A 23,018-nucleotide genomic window follows, 5' to 3' on the forward strand; every position below is an offset into this window, starting at 1 on the left:
TATGCAAAGTCATTTTTCACTAGAGTATCCAAATTAAAAGCACATTAAAATAATATAAGCCTCCGAGAAAATAGTTAAAATGATTTACATAATTGTGAAATTGAAAAATATCTAGAAAGTACCTATGGAGCCATTTATACACTTAGTGATGGGGGGGGGGGGTAAATTGAAATAGCATTTTGTGAAGTGTCTGGCACTATCAAAAGCAAAACATAGGCCTGCCTGAAATACAGCTATTCCATGCTATGTGTGTATAAACCTGGGATGAATATGCTCATATATTCCCAAAAGAAACATGAAAGAACATTATAATCATATGTAAAAAGGGCATGTGAACATATTCTGATCTCCGCTGATTTCGCAAGGGGGAAGGAATATCAAATGCCCACAGTCAATTCCACCAAGGAGGAGGTCAGCTATGCCTCGAACCCCCAACCTCCTTTACCAGTTCTGACACCAACCATCCCTCCAAAATGCCCCCTCCTTCTCTGGTGGGTTTGAAATCTGAGTGCAAGGACCACACAGCCCCCACAGACCATACTCAGGATTATGGGGCTTATTAGGGAAATGAGCCGGTTACAATTTACAGTCAGAAGTGCTCAGGCTATAGTTCCTTGGTGTCTTTTCTGCTGTGTCCTCCCCTGGGCCCTTGTCCCGGCCTCTGCCTTCCTGGCCATTGTCGCAAAGCTCTTTTAGCACTACCAATAAACGCCCAAAGGGTGCGTTATTCTGTCAACAGCCGCAGGCTGAAGGCACCCGGTTTTACTTGCTCAGAGGCAAGGACGTCCATCTCATTGGCTTGCGCTCTGTATCTGGTTTCTGGTTGCTGCCACTCCTCTGACCTCTCTGCTGGCACGGGGTTCTGGTCCTGGGTCAAGAAGTTTCAATATTCAGGAAATGTATGGGTCAAAGTATAGGTTCCACTCCTGACTCTTCCTACGTATGCGACGGTAGTGAGATAGTCTCGTCTACTGTTGAGTTGGCTCATTGTACATCCAGTGTGTTGGCAACCTACCCAACCCCCTAGTTAGAGTTACAAATTGTTACTATCATAACTCCTAATAATCACTCACAAGTTGATCATATAATCCCATCAGTTTCTTCTCCTACCTTCTTCTACCCAGACTCATCAGGAAAAAGTTGTTTGGTGGGAGTTATAATGCCTCTAGCTAGAAGAGCCCTATCAAGTAATTTAATGCACAACACAGTGATCATTGAATCGGCACAAAAGTGAAACCACACAAAATTGTCACTGAGAATGAATTGATGTAATTGGCTAGATTCATAATATAGAATAACAAGGTAAAACAATAATAATACGTAAGCACATAAATGAGCTTTATAAACACAAAAGAATGTAAAACAGAAACTAATAGTATATTTATGGCTCCATTTATGTAAATGTCAAATACAGTCAAAAGAGTCTTGTTTGAAGACAAGACAGTTGACCTTGGGGAAGAATTGGCTTGAGAAAGGCATCCGGGGAGCTGGTCTGTTTCTTACTCTTGGTGCTGGTTACATGGGTGTGGATGTATTTTGAAATTGTGCTGAATTATGACTTGAGCACTTGTATAGATTCTGTTATATTTCAATTAAAAGGAAAAGCAAACCCCAAACTAAAAAGATACATTTCTTACACAACTCACCTATCTTGGTGCTTATGGAGCAATAAGGTTTTCCTATAGCCGACGCCTACATCCATCGGAGTGTTTGTTCTGATGCCTCTCAAGTGAATGGAATGAGTCGGTAGAAGGCACCTTTCTTGGCATACTTTGCTTCTGAAACACAAGCCTCCAGGAGTTAGCATGTGGTTAAGCAGCGCCCTTATGAAGTGCTAGAACCCAAGATAGGTTCCTCGCATGAAACTGTGAGTATAATAATCGGTAAATATTTGCCTTTGTCTCGGGGAGTTCACAATGAAGGGAGAGTAAAGGCTTCCTGGAGATGGACAGGCCTGAGGTAACAGCATACACTTCCTAAAATCAATTCAGTAAAACTCTAATGAAAAAGCTCTCCAGAAGGATCTATCCTTACCACAAGCCCAGACAATGTTTATCCTTAAATGTAACTATATTCCTATCTAATATTTTGAGAAGGAATTTAGCTAACTCATTCATATGTGTTCTGTAGAAAGCCACCCTATTGGGACCATAGATTAAACATTGGGCCCCTAAACAGGAGGTCTGTGCTTCAAAGCCATCAACCTTTCCAGGGGAGAGCGTTGAGGCTACCTCCCGTAAAGACTCTTTTTCATCAGCACCCTTATATTGGGTCACAAAGAGTCAGAGTCTCCTCACATAGCTGTGGGGATGGTGTTCTATACGAGTACAATCTAATGTGAATATGCACTGCTACATCACTAGGTCATCTTAGATACAGTCTTAAGCATTGTTTTTTCTCAGTATTGAATTCTCCAACTTAGAATAATGAATATGTTTGCATGTTATTAACATTTCTTTGAAAACTTAGTCTTTAATAAAAGCAATGCTTTGGTTAATTTCTCCTCTGGTTTTAGACATATATTAACAATTTACCTTTTTAGATATAATAATGAAAACATTAAAAATTTTTGCCACTGGGCCAGCCCCGTAGACCTCTCTGAAATAGGATGGCACTGAAACTACAGCTCGGGGAGAGGGGCACGTCTGATCAGAGCACACGGGAACAAATGAAGAGGGAAGGGGAGAGAAAGAGAGGGTGGACCACATCCAGACCCCAAAAGCTCCAAGGATGATAATCCTGTTTGGAGCAGCCAATTTACAGAGAGGACCATAGGGCCGGCCCCACCATGAAACATGATGTCCCTCACTGACCCATAGCGCTATGGAGGACCACACCAGAGACACAGTGCGGGAATGTGCCCTATCTGACTCCACCACACCAGGTGAAACACCAAGAGTGTGCCACAGTGCAGCAAGGGGAGCAAAGCAGTGAAGTCTCAGATGAATACCAAAAATAGCCTTTGGGCCAGAGCGTGGCACCCCATCAGACTCAACCAGAAAACACTCATAAAGGTCAACAAACTAACCTGGAGCTATTTATAGGCTTTTCTTTTTTTGTTTTGCTTTGTTTTGTGTGGGGGCTTATTATTGTTTTTGCATGTCTACCTAGAAAAGTTAGATGGGATAAACAATCCAGAGGAGATAACAATGGGACTGACTCTTCTGGGGGGACATGGAAGAGGAGGAGGCAGGGGAAATAAAGGGGTGTCCAAAAACCAAAGGCCAAAGAAACAACTAGTGATCTAAAATCGATGGTGAGGAGGGCATAAGATGCCTGATGAGACTTAATCAAGTGCAGTGTAGCTGAGAAGAATTACCAAAAGCCGAGTGAGGGTTGAACATGATGGTGGGACAAAAGGAAATAGAGGAAAGAACTAGGAGGCAAAGGGCATTTATAGATTCTAAATACAGGCATGTACATATATTTATATATAAGGACAGATAAATAGATCTATTTACATATATTTTTATGGTAAGTATTAAGGTAGCAGATGGACATTAGGCCTCTACTCAAGTTTGCCTTCAATGAAAGAAAACTTTGTTCTATTAAATGGCATTCCATGATGCTCACCTTCCTGACATGATCATTGAAGACAAAAAGGGTGCATTAAGCAAATGTGGTGAAGAAAACTGATGGTGCCCAGCTATTGGAAGGTATAACATCTGGGATTTTAAAGGCTTGAAGATAAATAAGTGGCCATCTAGCTGAGACTCAACAAAGCCTACATGGAAGAAGCACACCAGCCTGTGTGATCACGATATGTGTTGGGATCAGGTATCAGGTAACAAAGTCCCAGAACAAAAAGTCAAATCAATGTGAATGAGGGGGAAGGGTTGAGTGTAAACCCAAAGCCTATCTATAAACAATTGGACATCCCCTCACAGAAGGGTCACAAGGAAGACACGAGCCATTCAGGGTGTAGTATAGCTCTGACAAAACATACAACTTTCCTCTAGTTCTTTAATGCTTCCTGGACATCCCTTCCCCCACCCCACCTCACCACCACTACCATGACCACAGTTCTAATTTACAAATCTGGCTAGACCAGAGCATGTACAGTGGAACAGATCAGAGCTGGAAACACAGGGAATCCAAGAGAGATAACCCTTCAGGACCAGTAATGAGAGTAGCAGCGATACCAGTAGGTTAGGGGTAAGGTGCAGGGAGAGAGGGGGCACTGATAACAATGATCTGCATATAACACCCTCCCAGGGACACAAAAAACATAAAAGCAGGTGAACGGAGAGAGTAGTCAGTGTAAGATATGAAAAAAAAAAGATAAATTATCAAGGGTTTATGAGGGAGGGGGATGGGATGAGCCGATACAAGGCTCATGTAGAAAGAAAATGTTTTGTAAATGATTATGGCAACATCTGTATAAATGTGCTTGACACGATGGATGGATTGTGATAAGAACTGTAAAAGCCACCAATAAAATTAATAAAAAACAAAACAAAATTTCTATTTAGATAGCCTTAGGAATATGGCGGCCAGATAATAAGCACAGAGATCTCTGCACACACTGGAGATGTTCCACTAGGAGAAATAGCCTGCACTTTCTCGCAGCAAGAAATTCAACGTAAAAGCTAAGTAGACGCAAGTTTCTGAAAGGAGGAGGGCAGCAATGCCGGCTAACAGACTCCTCTTTGCCACTGAGAGTGGCGAGTCACTCCTGTGAAGAGCTGAGTTTTCCAGGCTCCTGAGGCAACAGAACCAGCCAACCTCTTACCTGGCTGGTCCCAAAGGGCTCTGGTGAATAGCAGATTGTGTGGGCAGCTTGTTGCAAACGTAACCAATGCTCAAGCTTCACTTTTTAACCGATATTATTATTACTTCTCACTTTCCCCATTTCCCCCCTTCTTCCTTTCCTGTTTACTTCCTGTGCCCTCTACCCACACATGCTCCACTTCCTCCATGCAGCCGAAAGGACACCTAATTACACTACCAAAGGAGTGGGAATTCCCACCCACAAGGTGGTTTTATCTTTTATATTATATTCTTAGGATTTCTTACTTTAGTTCTCTTATAATACTTTTAATTTTATTTTTTGTTCTAGTTCTCTCCCACTTTCTCTTTTGATGTCCTCTTCCATCACAACTCCACCCTCCTGAGAGTAAGCATTCCCATCCGGCGAAATCAAGAACTGTAAATTCCACCACACCAACCCAAACAAGGGATTTTTCGTTTTTTTTCCTTTTTATAACTTATGGGTACCCAGACATGTCCACATTCAAGTTGCCAGAGCAAAAGGACTTCAGCACCACACCCAAGACACATCACAGTCTGTTGTCTTTTTTGTCCCTCCCTTTTCCTGCTGTCTACTCATTAGCTCCTACTGGTTTCTTTTTCCTCAAGATATATATCTCCACAAAATGTAGTATTTCAGATTACCACTCTTAAAATACATGTTGCCATTAGTTTTACAAATCTGTTGGTCTATTCAGACAGCCACTTATTATAACTCTATTTTAAATTAATTTTTATTTTATTAGGGGCTCTTACCACAACCCATACATATATCCACTATGTCCATATCTGTACATATGTTGTCATCATCTTTTTCAAAACATTTTCTTTCTACTTGAGCCCCTGGCTTCACCTCCTCATTTCCCCCCTCACTCTCCCAGCCTCCCTCTTCCATGTACCCTTGATAATTTATAATATTTTTTTCATGTCTTACCCCAACCTTTGTCTCATTCTACCCACTTTTCTGCTGTCTATCCCCCTGGGAGGGGCTCCATACATTGATCATTGTGATTAGTTCCACCTTACTCCGTCCAGCCTCTCCACCCTTACCCTCCTAGTATCACTGCTCCCCTTACTGGTCCTGAGGGGTTTATCTGTTCTGGATTCCCTGTGTTGCAAGTTCTTATCTGTACCAGTGTACATGTTCTGGTCTAACAATATTTGTAAGATAGAATTGGGGTCATGGTAGTGTGGGTGAGGAGGAAGCATTAAAGACGTAGAGGAAGGATGTGTGTTTCGTCAGTGCTATATTGCACCCTGACTGGCTCTTCTTTTCTGTTAGGCTCTTCTGACAAGGGGTGTCCAATTGACTACTGATGGGCATTGATTCTCCACTCTGCCCTTCCCTTCATTCCCATTGATATGCTTTTTTGTTTGTTTGTTTTGTTTGAGGTCTTGACGCCTGATACCTGATCCTCATGATCAACACCTCATGATCACACAGGCTGGTGTGCTTCTTCCATGTGGGCTTTGTTGCTTCTCAGCTAGATGGCCACTTGTTTACCTTCAAGCCTTTAAGACTCCGGATGCTATATCTTTTGATAACTGGACACCATCAGCTTTCTTCACCACAGTTGCTTATGTACCCATTTTGTCTTCAGTGATCATGTCAGGCAAGGTGAACATCACAGAGTGCCACATTAGTAGAACAAAATGTTCTTATGTTGAGGAAGCACTTGAATGGAGACCCTTCTGCTACTCCAATTATATATATATATATATATATATATATATATATATATATAACACTGTTAGTGTATATGAATGTATTTACATATATATATGCCTGTATTTAGACCTCTATAAATTTAGACCTCTATAAATTTAGACCTCTATAAATTTCCTTTGCCTACCAGTTCTTTCCTCTATTTCCTTTTCCTTTTACTTTCCTCCCATCCCACTATTATGTTCGGCCTTCATTTGGATATTGGTAATCCTTCTTGGCTACATTGCCCTTACTTATTCTCTCGCCTTCAGTCGCTTTTCCCACTTACCTATCTATCTCCCCCTTCCTCTATTTCATGTATGTTTGTATGTTTGTTTTCCACTTCCCATTAGCCTTATCCCACATCTCTAGACAGAGCCGACTACCTCCACATAATCCAGCAATTCACACCCCACTAATAGCTCCACCACCATGATTAAGAAACAGCAGTCAACCATAGTAACAAGCAGCACCCACCCCAGGCCCCCAATAAAGGAAAACAAACACAAGCAACTGAAAATCACCCAAACCCAACAGGAAAGTCTGAGAAGAAGCACTGGAACTATGAGAAACAGAATCCATCCTGATTCCAGATGTAGGGAAGATGGTTTAAGTCCTTTCAAGAGATGTGGGGAACTCCATGAAAGCAACTCAAGACATTGAAAACTAAAATACGTAAACCAAAAGGAATCCCAGAAGATCAATAATGAGATAATATAATTAGGTGAGATTGTTAACCACCTGAGGAATGGAATGGAAGAAAAGAGAAAACTGAATCAGTGAGCTCAAAGACAATAAACCTGAATATAGTGGATGGAAGAATCGATCAATCTAACAAGTGACAGCTCTGAAGGAAGCCCACAAATGATTCCAGGAACGATACAAAGAAACAGCCCATGTCTCATTAGAATCCCAGAACAAGAAGAAACAAACAAACAAAATCTACAGAGAAAATCAAAATCTTGGAAGAAATTTCCTCAACATATATTAAACCAATAGAAGTAACTTCTGGGACAAAAAAAGTTAAGAAAGCTAGCTAGCTAACCTTTTTTTTCCTAAGAATTGAGTAAAATTAAATTCACATAAAAATAAGCAAAAGAAAAATAATGTGATGATTTCTATTTTATAAGAGAAACTAAAGATTATAATAACATTTATGCAGACAATTAAATCATGCTGAAAGTGATCTCAGGAGCAGAAATAAATAATATTAAAGAAATTATTTTTAAAATTTATGTGAAATAATGTCAAACCCAGTACTGATAACAGATGTAGTCTTGGAAACTCCATTACCCTTCTAAAAAATAGAGGTTTTTTATAAAATTGACTTGGAGTAAGAAATGTACAAAACATTTTGATGTGCCAGATAGCAATCATGTCAAAAGGACACAGAGACAGTTAAAAGTGCTTGTTCATACTGGCCAAAGATAGGAAAATTTGAGTTTATTAACATATCAAATATGTCTACATCAATAAGTTCTTAATGACCATAGGCACAAATAGTCCTATATACAAATGTAAGCCAAATATTGCTACAAAATCCTATCAACTTATATGAATCCAAAAGCAAAAATGAGGGTATTTTCCCTTAATATCTTCTCCATCTAGCCCAGTAGATTTCAGAAGGTCATGTTTCATCTCTTCCTCTTCCTTGAAGAGTTTTGTGTGCTTCCTTTTACACCATGCCAAAGCAATAGTTTGGACCTTGAAGAACCCCAGTTTTGCTCCTTTGAAAGGTTCTTCAACTTTGTTTTTAATTGGCCTATAATTCGTAGATCACACGATTCAGTCGCTCAATCTTGTTAAGAACAGTTATACAGTCATCACAAAATTAATTTTAGAGCATTTTCTTTTCTCCTGCTCATTGCTATTAGCGCCTCATATAGCCGAAACATTTCAATTGGCATTCTTTATAGAGGGTTTCTGAGATGGTTTGTTACAGCTGCACGTCTCTCTGCTGACCTTGAGGTTGGCAGCTCATATGGCTCTCTTTCAGTGGGTGGGCCTGGCCAACTATCTCCCAAATTTCGTGCCACAGGTGATTGAGAGCGTCCAGGGCTTCATCGTCTTGTGACAAACTTTCAATTGGTAATCTGTCAATTCCTAGGTCCTTGTTTTTCATCAATACCTTCAGGGCAGCTTGGACTTCTTCCTCTAGCATTTTTGATACTTGGTTACCAGCTTCCTTTAGCATTGATATTCTTCTTCCAGTATTGTTGGTGCTTGATCATATGCTGCCTCTTGAAACGTCTGTTGGTTGACCATCTTTCATGTACAATGACTGTGTATTCCTTCCATCTTCTTTCGATGCTCCTGCAATCACTCAATATTTTGTTCATAGAATTCGGCAATATTTCAACTTAAGGCTTGACTTTTTTCTTCGCTTCCTTCAGTTTGAGATATGCTGAGTGTGTTCGCTCGTGGATGTTATTACTTCTCCATCATCTCTTCCCACAAAGGGAGTCGGTTTTATTCTTGTGTATTCCAATTGGCTAGGTTTATGTGTACAGTCACCATTTATGTTGTTAAAAAAAGATATATTTGCAATGAAGAAGTTGTTGGTCTTGCAAAAATTCCATCATGTGATCTCCAGGTTTATTTCTATCACCAAGGCCATAATTTCCAACCACTGGTTCTTCCTCTTTGCTTCCAACTTTTGCATGTCAATAGCCACTAGTTTTCAATGCATCTTTATTGCATGCTCGATCGATTTCAGACTGAAAAGGTTAGTAGAATTCTTCAATTTCTCTATCATTAGCTTTAGTGGTTGGTGTATAAATTTGAATATTAGTTTTATTAACTAGAATTTCCTTCTAGGTAAATAGACATTACTCTGTCACGGACAGCATTGTACTTTAAGATAGATTTTGTAATGTTCTTTTTTTATGATAAATACAATACCTTCCTCTTGAATGTGTAAATCATAAGATTATCTGATTCAATTTCAACTCATGAATGACTAGGTTATCAATCTATACACATGTAGTCCATTCATATTTTATCATGGATGTGCACAGCTGTTTGGCCTCGCTTTGAGTCCTGAAAGCTTTATTCCAGCCCGCTATTGTGGTTGAGACTCCACTTCAAGAACGCAGGCTTCTCTGAAGTTTCAGTGCCTTCTAACTCGAGAGGGGCTCCTTTTTGGCACTAGATCGGGCAATGTTTGCTGTGATTCACAAGGTTTCCCATGACTAATTGACAGTCCATTCCATCTTTAGGCACTGTATCTGGCAACATTCCACCGCAATTCATAAGGTTTCAGTAATTAATCTCTCAGAAGTAGACTGGCTATTCCTTCTTTATAATCTGTTCTTAGTCTAGAAGCTCCACTGAAACCTGTTCCCCTTGTGCAACCCGGCTGCTGTTTACCATACTGGCTACCGTACTTCTAGGTTCACGGCAATATGCAAACCGTCATAGCATGGCCAGCTGACAAAGAAGGGGTGGGCTGTTTGTCACCTTGCTGTGATTGTTACCAGGTGTCGTCAAGTCAGTTCTGAAGCGCACCGACCTCATGGACACCAGAACCCAACGCAGCCCCAGCCTGCAACATCTTCACAGTTGTTATGCCCAGGCCCGTTGCTGTAGCCAGTATGTCAATCCATATCCTGGAAGGTTTTCCACTTTTTCACGTTCCTTCTACTTTACCAAGTATGATGTCCTTTTCCAGGGACTGATTTCTCCCGCTGATGGGTTCAGAGTGTTTGAGATGAGGGCTCTACATTCTGACTTCTAAGGAGCATTCTGGCTGTACTTCTTCCAGGACAGATTCGTTTCTTCTTCTGTCAGTCCATAGCACTTTCAACACGCTTCACTGTCGCCATGATGCACGTGCATCGATTCCTCTTCAGTCTTCCTTAATCATTGTTCGACATTCACATGCGAACGTGGTGACCAAGAAGACCATGGCTTGGGTCAGAATAACTTTAGTCCTCAAAATTATATCCCTCCTCTTCAACATTTTAAAGAGGTCTTGTGTACTTTTAGGTGCATAAAAAGTGTGAAAGGAAAACTTCCAGATACAGTGCACCTTTAACCTAATAATACAGAATGATAATAATGTTCTGATGCTAATCGCTGACTAGGGAGAGGCAGAGTGAGAGTCAGCCTTCAGCCAGCCAGGAAGTGGCAGCCAGCTGGGGAGCCCAGACTCTGCAAGGCCAAGACCTGGCTGTCTGCCCCAGCGGCCACTGCTGCATTGGAGCTGTGTGTGGGGCCAGGTGCTTCCCAGCTCTCATCTTGGCAGGATGACAGTGAAAGCCACCCAGGGGGAAAAGGTAGGGGTGGAAGTGGAGGACGGTTTAAGTGGAGGAAGGGCCAGAAGGCAGAAAAATATACTTTCCCAGATTCAGACAATTGGGTTGGGTACTTGGACAGGGAGGATGCTAACCAAGGGGCACTCAGGTGAGGGGGGAGATTGGGAAATTTGTGGAAATGCTGTTGGAAAAGGTCACAACGAATAAAAGTCGTTTCCCAAGTGGGGAGCTGCTAGTCCAGTTACAGTAGCAACGAGTAGGAGCTGGAACAAGAGGAGCTGGAGAAAATGGTCGTGGGATGCTTTGCCAATGCCTGGAACGATGATTAACCAAACAGCAGCACTTAGTTCCTCCCAGGGGACCAGGAAGCTGAGAGGGAGAGGCAATGCTTTATCGGGGACTGGCTCATAAGCATAGGTTTTACACATCACTCCTAGATTGAGGACTGTCTGCAGTTAGTAAGCAGAAGTCAAGAAATCAGTGATGGATTGCATTGGGAAAATCTGTTGCCCAAGAACTCTTTCAAGTGTTGAAGAACAATGAAGAGCAATAAAATAGTTTTATTGGCATAGAGTTCACATATGACACAATGTGCTAGTTCAATCATCTTAAGAAGAGTTGTGCAGTCGTCACCACTGTCAACTTCAGAAGCTTTTATTCGTTCTCGTATTCACGGTCATTAGCTTCTCCCCAACCTCCCCTGCCATGACTCTTACTGTCTCGATAGTTTCATCTGTCCTGGATTTCATATGCAAAAAATCATACAACACAAAAATAGGAAACAAATATATTTTTAAATTATAAAATAAAACAGAGAGTTGGCAAGTGGAATAGGGGTTTTGTGGGGAGAACATAGAGGTGGTGGCAGGGTAAAGGGGCGATGACATCAAGGGGTCCATATAGAACAAGAATGTTTGGAAACTGTGGTAGTAAATGTACAATTCTGCTGGATGTGATTGAACTATGGGATCACTTGATATTTGTATTAATCCCAATTAATTTTTAAAAAATGAAAGCAGAAAAGATTGAAAACTAACAACTTTAAAATTGATCAAAAAGGAGATCAGATGATAATGTATTACATTTTAACCTAACTCTGTCTGCCATAATTGACTTCCCAATGCTCTGTTTCATTGCAAGTCTATTCACATCCCTGGGCAGTGGTCACAGGGAATTCACTGGACACTTACTCTACGTGGGGCCACGGCAAATGGGTTTAGGGCTTTCAGTGTCATCCATAGCCTTCTGCAAACTCTGTGCCCAGAATTTAATCCTTGACAACATTCCCTCTTCAGATTTAGATTTCATTATTTACAATCCTTTGATCACAGAGGGTGATGTACTTTCTTCCATGTTAGTTGATGCCTCACTTAGATGGCTGTTTGTTTGAAGACAAGCCTTTAAGACTCCAGATACTATTCTTTCTGATAGCCAGGCACCATCTGGTTTCCACACTTTTCTCTAGAATCCATATCTTCAGTAATCTCTTCTTGAGGGCAAATATCAAAAGAAGGATCACTGCATCTGAACCATGGTTCTTGTAAAGAATATTGAAAATACCATGAATTGTCAGCAGAACAAACAAATCTGTTTTGGAAGCAGTAAACCCATAATGCTCCTTAGAAGTGAGAACGGTGAGACTTCATTTCACATACTTTAGACATGTTAACCCAAAAGACCTGTAGGTGGAAAAAACGGCATGCTTGGTAGAGGAGGGTCAGTGAAAAAGAGGAAGATCCTCAATGAGATGAACTGACACAGGTGTTGCAACAATAAGCACAAACGTCACAACTAGTGTGAGGATGGTACAGGACCCGGCAGTGTTCTGTCTGTTGCACACAGGGTGGCTTTGAGTGAATTCCAACTCATAAAGAGCCCCTTGTGTTGTTTTGTACAACACAACAAAATACTCCTCAGTCCTGGACCCTCTGCATAACTCTCCCCATGTTCGAACCCACTCTTGCAGTCCCTGATGACATGATCAAGGTTTTTCAGTCTTGTCATTCTCCCATCCAAGGAGCATTCTGGATGTATTTCCACGACAGATTTGTTTGGTTTTCTGTCAATGCTTGATCATGTCAATATTCTTCTCCAACACCGTAATACACACCTATAAATTCTTCTCACTCTTGCTGATGATTCACTGTGGGGCTTTCAAATGCATATGAACATGCCATGACTTGGGTCAGGCTCACCTCAATCCTCCTGGTGATATTTTTGCTCTCAAATGGAGCATATTTAGCAAATGCAATATGTTCTTTAGCTTTTGACAGTTGCTTCCATGTCTCCTGATTGTGGATTCAATTAAACTAAAATCTTTGACAATGCCAATATTTTCTCCATTTATCATGATGCTGTTTGTCCAGTTATGAGGGTTTTTGTGTTTCATGCACTGAGTTGTAATTCATGCGTTTGGTTATAATCTCTGATCTTGGTAAATGCCTTTATTCCTCTGGCTTTCAGCAGGAAAGACTTTGTCATCTGCATTTCAAAGGTTGTTAATGAATCTTTCTCAGATCTTGAGTTTGCTTTCTTCTTCGTAGAGCTGAGAATCTCACATTATGTGCCCAGAGTAAAGACAGCATAAGTGTGGCAAAAGAATACATCCTTGATGCATACCTTTCCTGATTTTAAAGCATTCAGTATCCCCTTGTAATGTCCAAAGAGTTGTCTCTTGTTCTATCTAATCTACAAGTTCTAAATGAGCACAATGAAATATTCTGGAATTTCCATTCTTCTCAACATTACCTATAGTATGGTTGCTATGATCCACATAGTCAAATGCCTTTGTGTAGTCAATAAAGTATAAATAAAATTCTCTAGTATCCGCTGCTTTCAGCCAAGATCCACCTCACACTAACAATGATGTCTCTTTTCAATTCCTTTTCAGAAGGAGGCCTTAATTCCTGGCAGCTCCCAGTCCATATACTGTTGTTGACTGATACTCAGAAAAATGTTACTTATATGTGATATTAATGATACTATTAGATAATTTCTGCTTTCTGTTGGGTTATCTTTCTTTTCAGTAGACACCAATAGGAATCACTCTCAGTCAGTTTACCAGGTACATTACCAGGTGTCCTGCATATTTCTTAGCATAGAAATCTGTGCCATATAATATTGATGCCAAATGACCAATACCCTTCCAGTGCTTCAAGTGCTGCATTAGTTGGTGGAAATATTTCAATTGGTATTCTGTCAATCCTGGAAGCCATTTTTTCCCCTAGTGCCTTTAGTGTAGGTCGAGTTTATTTCTTTCATACCATCCATTCCTGGTCATCTGTTATTACTTAAAGTGGCTGAATACCAACCAATATTTTTGGTAAAATAGTTGTGTATCTCCTCCATTTCTTTGCATATTTCCTGCACCATTCAACATCTTGCTCATGGAAATCTTCAATATTTCAACACAAAGCTTAAATTTCCTTCAGTTCTTTCAGCTTGAGATATAATTGTCAAGTGTGTTCTGCCCTTTTGTGTTTCTTACTCTAGGTCTTTGAACATTTCAAAAGCTCTACTTTGTCTTCTCAAGCCCTTTGAAATTTAGTATACAAGCTCTTTATTTCCTCTATTTGATTTAGTTAGCTACTCTCAAGAGAAACTTTTTTAATCTCTTCTGAAATCCACTTTATTCTTTTCTCTTTCCTATGTTTTTATGACCTTTTATTTTCTTCGTGTATGATGTTTGTGATAGGTAGGTTTATTGTGTCAACATGGCCAATACGAACATGTGCAGTTAATAAGGTCATAGTTTGATCGGAGGGCCAAGAGATAAATGACTCCGCAAGTCCCACCTGTCTCTCTCTTGCTTTCTGGTGATTGGACCAGTGTGCGCCTGCCTTAGCTACTTCTCTGCCTCAACTTGTGAGCTACACTACCTGTGGAACAGCCAACCCATGGATCATTACTCTAGAGCTTGAGGTTCCTTTGAGAACTGCTTCACGACATTGTTGGTGTATACATCGCATGAGCATGGGATTCTGTTGTCTTGATGACTGTTGGTGACTTGGCCTGCTCTTTGCTGTCTGTGGTCTGTCTGCCTGCATTGCTCTATAGAAGACTCAGCTGTCTGCTCCCTTGACCTTGGACCGAGCAGTTCTCATGAGTTGAAGGACTGCCAGTATATTAACTGTTCCAAAGAAATGAATTGAACTGAGCCCTCTTTACTGCTGTGTGGACTAATTAGCTGTTATATTCCTTCATGCTGAATATATCTATTCATATATATATATATATATATTCGTATATATATTCATATATATATATATATATATATATATATATATAGTCATAAGTGTCCTGTTTTTGTTTCTCTAGAGAACCCTGTCTAACATAATGTTATTGATGTCATCCAATACTTTCTCTGGTCTTCAGTCATTACTGTTCAATGCATCAAATCTGTTCATAGAGGCAATGTCTAAATTCAGGAGAAAATAATCATGAATGATTTAAAACCATTTTTTTGCTCTTGTTGTATATTTTACTTATCCTCAACTTCAGCCTGAATTTACACATGAATGATCAATGATCTGGTTCCACAGTCAATTCTTCACCTTTTTTTGGCTGATGACATTGAACTCCATCATTTTTTTCACACAGGTTTGATTCCTTTTTACTCCATCTGGCAAAGTTAATGTGAATAATTACTGTTTATGTTATTGAAAAAGTATTTGCAATGAAGATGTCTTGGATCTTGCAAAATTCTATCATGTTGTTTCCAACTTTATTTCTATTATATTTTCCAACTACTGTTTCTTAGTTTTCAATCTTTGAATTTCAAACCAACTTTCACACTTTGATTGTTTGATAACTTTGTACTAAAGAATTTACTGGAGTTCATTTTTTTCATTATTGTCTTTAGGAGTTGGTGAAAAAATTAGAACAATATTCATATTAACTAGTTTCCTGTATAAGCTTATTGATATCATCCTATCACAAGCAGTATTGTACTTCAAGATAAAATTTTGAAATACTCTCTTTGCTGATGAATACGATGACATCCATCTTCAATTCTATAGTCTTTGATTAGAAAAACCATATGATTGCCTTATTCAGATTTCAACATCAATCCACTTCCATTTTCTAAAGTCTCAAATATAACGTCTTCTGTTTCATATTTTTATGACTTCCAATGTTCCTAGATTCATACTTTATATTTTCCATGCTCTGATTATGAATATTAACAGATATTTTAAATTGTTTATTCTCATGTTGACTGGTACCCATAAACGAATGAAGATCTAAAAGCTTTGCGCCATCCAAGTTATTAAGATTGACTCCAATTTGAAGAGAGGCAGCTCTTTCTCAGATGTATTTTAAATAACATCTAATCTGAAGGGATAATCTTTTGACTCTATATCAGACAGTTATTTTGTTATTTATGAGATTTTCAGTGGCAAATTCCTCAGAAGTAAACTTCTTCTTCTTCCTAGTCTGTCATAGTTTAGAAGCTCCATTGAACCCTGTTGACCATAAGTGACCTTTCAGGTATGTCAAGCCACCACAATAGGACAAATTGACATGTAATTGGTGGATATATATACATGAGGGGGAATCTTCCCCCCCTAACCCGAGTGGAAAAAAATTCTGCTGGGTGTAGCTTTTGTAGAATGCATTTTCCCCTCTAGGCAAGCATCCAGCAACTCACTCTGAGTTAGTGCACCCAGTGGCATTCCCTAGGAAGGTTCTCTCTGGTCACAGTGAACTTTTTCATAAAAGCAGTTCCACTTGAACCTTGTTTTAGTGATGGTCAATTTATGTATAGCTGTGAAATTTCGTTTCTTGCTTGGGAAAAATGCCTCAAAGCTGTTGTGATGTTGAACACAGCTTACAAGGAAGACAGCTCTATTTGAAAAGTGTATGAGTGGTTTTCTTGTTTCTAAAAAGGTGAAATGTTGATTGATGACAACCCTTGTTCTGGAATTCCATCAAGTTCTCGAACTGGCAAAAATGTTGACAAAATTTTTGCACAGACAATTGAAGAGGTGAGGAAGTTATCTGGACTATCTTGGATCTAGGTCCAGCAAATTTCAATGGAAGATTTAAGAAGGATAAGGATCACTGCGAAATGTGTGCCTCAGGTTCTGACTGACCAAGAGAAAGAGCTATGCTTTGAAATAACAGTCCCAAAGTGACCCAGACTTTTTTCTCAAGGTCATTACTGGTGACAGACATGGTGCTATTCTTACAACCCTGAAAGCAAAGATCAATCAAGCCACTGGAAGATCCCATTGTCACCTGGCCTGTCAAGTGAAATCAAAGATCAAGTAGATGATCATTAGTTTTTTGATGTGAGAGGGATAGTGCATTTGGATTTCGTTCTACCAGGTCAGATTGTTTATCAAGCGTTCTATTTAGAGGTTCTGAAAAGGCTTGATTTGTGGCAGACAAAAAACAGGTTTTGCGACCACAACAACATACCCACTCATGCAGTCATATCAGTGTGCCAGTTTTTGGCAAAAACAGTGTGCCTCTCTTGCCCCAAGCACTTTACTTACCTGACCTCACTCCCTGTTACATCTTTTTGTTTCTGAAAATGCACAGGGATATGAAAGGATGGCAATTTGATTATGTAGAAGAGGTGAAGAAAAAAGAGGGAGGTTCTGTCAGTCATCCAACAGATGAGTTTGAAAAATGTTTCCAAGAATGGGATCACAGTTTTGACAAATGTATAAAGTGTAATGGAGAGTACTTTGAAAGTGATAAGGTTGCTTTGTAAATAAATTAAAATATGCAGGTTTGAAAAGAAAAAGAATTCCATTTGGGGCAGGGTACCCCATTGTCTGTAGTATTGTATACATACATATACACACACTTATATTTATGTATCTATGTGTGCAGACACACACACACTCACATACATATATATCCCCCAATAAGAATTGACACATTGGCTGCAACAATGGACTAAAACATAAGAACAATTGGGAGAATGGTTCAGGACCAGGCGGTGTTTCCTTTTATTAGACACTATGAGTCACTATGAGATGAACTGACTTGATGGCCTCTAAGAACAGCACACACACACACACACACACACACGCATGCACATTCACGCACTCTCTCTCAAACTCATCGTCATTGAGCCAATGCTGACTTATTGTGACCCCCTGTATGTTTCCTGAACTGTTAACTGTTTGCAGGAGTAGAGAGCCAAGTTTTTCTCCCATGGAGATGCAGTTGATTCTGAACTATTGAGCATGTGGCTCACACCCCCATGTGGAACCACTATACCACCAGGAATCTATCTATCTATCTATCTAGAGTTTGGTTTGCAACCAACCATGTGGTGGCATAGAACTGGACAGTGTGCATAGTATTGGCATCTTTCAGGGGCACCTTGACAATAGCTAAAACAGAAAGACATGTATAGAAGTCTATACTAATATAGAGTAAAGCAGTTAAACACACACAAAGACATAGAGAGAAGACAATAATGTATCCTGCTGATTATTCTATGCTACCCTCAAGCAACCAAATAGTAGATGAATGAAATGTCGACTTATAAAATTATTCGAGCTAACAGGTGAAAACAAAATGATAGAATACCGCTAGTTTGCAAACAATACCACCAGTTTGCAAACAAATGCCAGGGAACTAAATTATCTAAGAATTAAGCATCAAAGACTGCTTACACAAAAAAAGGAAGAACCACAACAGCTCTCTAATCTTACCAAAAACACCAAATGTAAATGAGATCAAGAACGCATTCAGCTGCCAGTTTTCAGGAAATACTAAGCAACATGTTGAATGGAGGCTTGAGTGTGAATTCAGCAAAATACAGATTGTAGGAAACCATGAGGCAAGGTAAGTGTTTCAATACATAAATTGAAAGTAAAGGAAATAGATTAAAGGATTTAAAAGATACAAACTGTTTTTAAACCAGAAGACCAAATTATAATATCCAGAGTGATAATGTGTAAGACATGAAAAATAATAATAATTTATAAATTATCAAGGATTTTTGAGGGAGGGGGATGGGGATCAAGCGGGCAGGGGGTGGGGTGGGGAGGAAATGAGGAGCTGATACCAAGGGCTCAAGTAGAAAGAAAATGTTTTGAAAATGATGAGGGCAACAAATGTACAAATGTGCTTAACACAATGGATGGATGGATTGTGATAAGAGTTGTACAAAACCCCAATAAAATGATTTTTTTAAAAAGAAGAAAGAAAAATAGAAATGTCAATAAAGTTAGTACAGGTTCTACCCAATTCACAATGTTGTTCTTCTCCAGTGATCCTGCTGTAAACTGGCTCTGACATTAAGTCAAATACCTCATGAAATTACGCTTTTGTTTTCATTTCATAGCATCATTACTAGTGCTTATTATCATCAACTTTATAAAGACATTTTTCTTATCTTGGAGTCCTGGAAGGTATATAAAATCATACCAAGCCAACCAAGTTTTTGCCCTTGAGCCAATTCTGGCTTAGAGTGACCCTAGGAGACAGTGGAAGTGCTTCTCAGGGCTTCTGAAGGTAAATCTTTGCAGGAACATAACTTCATCTTTCTCCCAAGGAGAGATTGGGGTTTTGAACTGACAGTCTTGTGGTTGGCAGCCAGATAGCTAGTCCACTGTACCACCAGGGCTCCTTAGAAAATTGCAGTTATAGTTTAATATATTCATGTGTATAAAAAAGCACAAATAATAAAAATTGACCCCTACAATGATGAAGAGCTAGGTGATGTTTGCATGTTGTCATTTTCAGAAATAACTCCACTTCACAGTTCACAATTGCAAGGAGTTGGAAACAACCCAAATTTCCGTCAATTGAAGAAGGGGTCAAAAAACTGTGGTACATAAATACAATGGAGTACTACACATCCCTAAAAAGCAGTGATGAATGCATGAAGCACATTGCCACATGGGAAGAACTGGAGGAAACCATGCTAAGCAAAGTAAACCAAGCACAAAAGGACAAGTAGAACACGAGTCCACTGAGGGGAAGATATTATCTTCACAGGAGAGGGAAAGAGAGACCAAGCTTCAACATTTTGTGCCAAGATGTGAATACAACATATTGGCATGTACCAGAGAACCAACAGAGAGGTCTATGGGGCCAGCCCCATCCCAACCATGTGGACCGCCCCCACCACCAGAAGAATGCACTTCAGAGGACAGCACTGAAGCCACAGCTTGGGGAGAGTGGTACATCTGATTAGAGCACACAAGAGAAATGAAGAGGAATGGAGAGGAAGGGGAACACGTCCTCACATCCTGGCCCACCAATCCCCGAGGATAATATTCCTGCTCAGAGCTGACATGAGGCACGACATTCCTCACTGAACCATAGCACTATGGGGGACAATACTGAAGATGCAGTGCAGGAATTGTGCCCAATCTGACCCCATCACATTGGGGCAAAACACTAAGGGCATGAAACAGCACAGCAAGGGGAGCAAAGTGATGAAATTCTGGGGAACACCATAAAGTAGACTTTGGAGCCAAGAGTGTGTCACCCCATCGTATTCCACTGGAAAACACTGATAAATGCCAACAAACCGACCTTGAACTATTTATAGGCTTTTAAATTTTTGTCCTGGCTTTCTCTTTGTTGTTGTTATTTTGTTTTTGTTGTTAATGTTTGTTGGCTTTGACTTCTTTTGTTGTTTTGTTTGGCTTTGCCTGGTTTTTGTGCTTATTAATGTCTCTGCATATCTCTCTAGATAAGATAGGTGGGATAAACAATTTGGAGATGAAAAAAATGGGACCAATGGTTCCAGGGGATACAGGAGAAGGAGAGGAAGGTGAAAAAAAGGTGGGAGCAACCACCCAGGGAGAAGGGAAAAACAAGTGAACTTGTTGGAGAGAAGGGCATAGGATGCCTAGTGGGGCTTAATCAAGGGCATTGTAGCAGTGAGGAATTAATAAACTTGAATGAAGGCCGAATATGATGGTGGGACAAAAGAAAAGTAAAAGGAAATAGAGGAAAGAACCAGGAGGCAAAGGACATTTATATAGGTCTAAATACAGGCATGTATATATGTAATATATATATATATATATATATATATATATATATATATATATATATGTTAAGAATTAAGGTTGAAGATGGACATTGGACCTCCACTCAAGTACTCACTCAACACAAGAACACTTTGTCCTACTAACCTGGAATTCTGTGATGTTCACCCTCCCAACAAGATCACAGAACACAAAATGGGTGCATAAATAAATGTGGTGAAGAAAGCTGATGGTGCCTGGCTATTAAAAAAATATAGCATCTGGGGTCTTAAAGGCTTGAAGATAAACAAGTGGCCATCTAGCTGAGAAGCAACAAAGCCCACATGGAAGAAGCACACCAGCCTGTGTGATCATGAGGTATCGATAGGATCAGGTATCAGGCATCTAAGACCCAGAGCAAAAATCACACCCAATGTGAATGGTGGGGGGTGGTTACTGGGGGGGTGGCAGGTGTAGTGGAGTGGAGACTGAAAGCCCTTCTGTAGACCATTGGACATCCTCTCACAGAATGGTCACAAGGAAGAGATGAGCCAGTAAGGATACAGGATAGCACCGATGAAACACACGATTTTCCTCTAGTTCTTTAATGCTTCCTTCCCCCATTATCATGACCTCAATTTGACTTTACAAATAAGATTAGACCAGAACATGCACACTGCTATAGCTTAGAGCCTGCAATCCAGGGTAGAATAGAGACACCAGGAGGATAAGGAGAAGCTGCAGGGAGAAAGGGGGAATCAATCACAAGAATCAACATATAACTCCCTCCCAGGGGTAGAACAATAGAAAAGTGGGTGAAGGGTGACAAGGACGATGTGATGTGAACATAATCATCTATAACTTATCAGGGGTTCATGAGGGAGGGTGGGTGGGGAAGGGAGGGGGTAAAATGAGGAGCTGATATCAAGGGCTCAAGTAGAAAGAAAATGCTTTGAAAAGGATAATGGCAGCATATGTACAAATGTGATTGACACAATGGATGAATGTTTGGATTGTGATAAGAGATGTAAGAGTCCCCAATAAAAGTATTTAATAATAATAATAAAGAAATAACTCCACTTGTGGAAGGTTCTAGATATAGGGATGCCATTCCTAGTCAGAAAAATATCGAAGTTTTCTGTATGGGATAGTTTTTTACTTCCTTCATATATTTCATGGTAACTTCACACTGTTTCCAAAATCTGCCTATCAACTGTAGCTAAGGGACTAGCATTTGGGTCCATGATTTCAAGCAACTGAAGACACTGAATTAGTTTAGAAAACCAAATCTATATGGCAATACTTTGCAGAGGTAATTGTAAATTAGAACATCTGTGAGTGAACATATGTATGAGAATGATGACATCATTAAGTTATGTACTCCAATATTTATATAGTGCATACTAATAATATTAAGTACCCATAGGGGAAGTCCATCACTCAAATACATTGTAAGTTGGAGACTACTTACCTGTACTGTAAAAGCCAGGTGAGAAAGAGCTAAATCATTGGTATTGAAAGAGCTATCATTGGTATTGGACACATGGGGCTGCTGGGGCATTTGGGATGATTTTTTTGGGGTGTTTTTTGTAGGTGATTACAAGGAAACCCTTTGGGTGAAGTGGTTGGTTAAATATTCGCCATTAACTGAACGGTCAGTGAGTTAAACATAGCAGTTACTCCGTGGGAGAAAGATTTCACAGCCTGCTTCTGTAAAGATTACAGTCTTGGAAACCATAAGGGGCAGTTCTACCCTGGCCTGAGTCACCGTCAACTCACCCAGCCAAGGGTTTTTAAGTAGTTACATGGATCTTTACCTTATAATTTACAGAGCCATGTCAGTGAAATAATATATACCATCCACTAGCTGCTTGGCAGAGGAAAGAGGAAGCTGTACACTCCTGTAAAGTTTGATGGTCTTGGAAACTCGAAGTATCAGTTCTACTTTGACCTGTAGTGTCGTGATGAGTTGGGATCAAATAGATGGCAGTGGGTTTGATTTGGTTTGGTCATTGTCTGAAATTATTGTTAGAGCGCGCTTCAGCAATATTGTGAAGCCCTGGCAGTACACTGGATTACGTGTATGGCTGCTAACTGCAAGGCCTGCCACTCCTGAGACACAGATGCATTTACCTGCTTCTGTACTGATTTATAGCCCCAGGGACCCTAAGTGGCAGGGTTCTACTCTGTCCTATTGGGTGGAATGAACTCCAGAGCAGTGGATCAGCAAGATCAAGAATACACTGAGCAGGAAGACAGGAGACAGAGAAAATGACAGAGGGCACCGAATTTGTCAGGGTATATCCACAAGTAACATTTGGCCACTAGAACAATCACATTTTTTTGTTAAGCTAAAATTAA

Source organism: Tenrec ecaudatus, chromosome 11 (assembly GCF_050624435.1).
Source record: "Tenrec ecaudatus isolate mTenEca1 chromosome 11, mTenEca1.hap1, whole genome shotgun sequence".
Lineage (NCBI taxonomy): Eukaryota > Metazoa > Chordata > Mammalia > Afrosoricida > Tenrecidae > Tenrec > Tenrec ecaudatus.